The following is a 2,868-nucleotide window of genomic DNA, read 5'->3' as shown; positions in this document are numbered from 1 at the left end:
GTGTGTGTGTGTGTGTGTGTGTGTGTGTGTGTGTGTGTGTGTGTGTGTGTGTGTGTGTGTGTGTGTGTGTGTGTGTGTGTGTGTGTGTGTGTGTGTGTGTGTGTGTGTGTGTGTGTGTGTATGTGTGTCTGTACACACGTAAGAGTGCACGTGACGTGGAATAAATGGCAATATTAATTACCGCGATTTGCCATCTCCGATACTGAAATCGACCTCTATTAATCTGAGCTTACACCTTTCGTTTGCCTGCACTTTGCTTGCACATCGTGAGAATAAATCCCCATTTTAATCCTATTAATATCGCACTTATATTTACTAATTTTTATGATCTATAATTACTTGCGTGCTTAGAGGCAAATAATTAGTTTTTGTAGATAAGATATTGTAGAGTGTAGACAAATTATAATAATAAGGTAATTTTATTAATATTTGTAATTAATTTTTAGCAATAAATATTTCTGAACTGTATAAATTGATTTTACAGAAAAATATACACTATTTCTATTGGTAATACAAAAAAACCTTTTATTCTAAAATACTTTAAATAAATCGCGTTTCATAACTTGCGTTTCACAATTTTTTTTAAGTGATAAAACATTGAAAATAATGTTAGGAATTAAAAAAATTACTCGAATTTTATTGTAATTGCGTTCTGTTTATTTCTAAATTGTATTTTAAAAGTTCCTTTACGTTATCATGTTATGATCTACTCATACATACCAGCCTTCGACAAATACAACTAAAATGTTTAAGGCATGTTTCAATTGTATTAATTTTATAATCATTAAATTACAATTAATAATATTAAAAAATTATTTTCAAAAATTTGAAATAATTGATTTTAAATAAAATAAATATTAAGGGAAATAAAAATTGTCATTGCACAATCTGAAGAGAGAGATTTTAACATTAAAGCAATAATATTCGAATTATATGCATATATTATAGTATCATTATGAAATTTATTTATTTTGTAACATAGTTTTTATAACAGAGAGGAATTCTGTTTATAAATACGTAAAATAATATTAAAAAGCTTTGTCAGAATTAGTTGTTCCTTTTTTTCACCTTTTTAACAGAATCGATGAATATCAAAATTAATAACTAATTGATAACAATCTTTCAACATTTATATACTATTTTGTTACATTCTGTGTCGCTTTCGCGTACGTCATCCAATATGCTTACATAAAGTAAATGTATATACTATATATATATATATCTAAATAATGTGAGTTTGAATAAATAAACAATATATCTATTTTAAATAATGTCAGTATTATCTGTCAGTATTATTCAGATATAGGGGAGAGCAGAGTCAGTAGACTATAGAAGTAAGTAGAATAATTGAGGCTATGTTACAAACAAATCGCGCGAGATACACGTATCTGAAACGCGCAGCAGTAACTGTCGTTTAGTCTGCTGTAATATTTCGAAACGAACGCGTTTATGTAGAAGTTTCGTTACAATTAAAAAAAATCACGTAAGTAAATATTTTTATTCTTAAAGTTTTTGTTTACAATCATATATAATTGTCTGAGATATTTGATTTTCATTTTATAGATAATAAATATAGTTCTTACTTAATAAAGTCCAACAGATTTTTTTTTGTTTGTTTCTGTCTGTTTTTTTCTGTCTTTGTTACTGTATATTGTTAATGTTTTTAAAAAATAAACGGATGGGGAGCTAATAGGCTAACTACAATAGGGCTATATGAATAATTTAGTGACAATTCTAATAGTAAATACTTATTCTAAAAAATTCCTTGGAATGAAATCTCACTCTAAAAGAATGAAAATACAGTTAGTTTTGAAAAAAAAGTGAAAATATTTTACTAATTGAAAAAAATATTTCAATATTTCATTCCTTTAAAGAGATCTACCTCCGTATAAATATTATAAATTTAATTCCCTCACGTCCAATATCGATAAAATTTATAGATTCATTCGACATGATTTTACATAAAACGAACGAATTTAGCAAAAGAAGCATTGTTTTGTCTTACGAATCGAAATATTAATCGTGAAAGTTATTTGTTAGGAAATCTGTAATTCGCTACATCCTGGTAAAAACGTTGATAGAAAACGATAAAAAACTCTTAATGTTTTGCATATGAAATTTGATTCGTAATTTGAAACAGATCTTATAGAAATCTTATACAAATCTTATAAAATCCGATAAAATACAAGAAATTCATATCCGATCAATTGTACTGATGTTCGCAAGATCAAACATAAAAGATTCATATCCGATCAATCGTGCTGATGTTCGCAAGATCAAACATAAAAAATGATATAAACTTATAGAAAACGATACAAATTAATAAAAATCCTATCGTTCTCTATCAACTTTCTTTTACCAGGGCGATCTTACGAGATCTGTTTCATAAATAACTGTATTTTCTCTTTGAGATTTCTCAAAAGAATTTAGAGAGTATTCTTTTTTATTTTAAATGCACTACCTATAATATAATGCAATAATTTTTGTCGTTTTAATGAATTTTAATAACAAAAATATGCAATAATAGTTAAATTATATATAAGAAATTTTCCATACACAAATATGTATAAATATGTATGAACATACATAATATGATAAAATACATATGTTTATAAACATTTATGCATAAACATGTATGTACATATAAGTATTAACATTTTAATTAAATAACAGTTATCTTCATTTATTTTCTCGATTTCCAGGAACTTGTCTATTTATATTATCATGATGTGAATTTGTACTTGTATTTTCATCGACTACAGATTGTTGAGTTGATTGTTGTCTTATCTTCAAGCTTATTACGATACTTTAAACATCGATTTTTTTACATGTGATATATTAAGGCATCTGTTCCATAAAATATATTCT

Source organism: Atta cephalotes, assembly GCF_000143395.1.
Source record: "Atta cephalotes unplaced genomic scaffold scaffold00017, whole genome shotgun sequence".
NCBI lineage: Eukaryota > Metazoa > Arthropoda > Insecta > Hymenoptera > Formicidae > Atta > Atta cephalotes.
Note: the sequence above shows the minus strand (reverse complement) of the source record.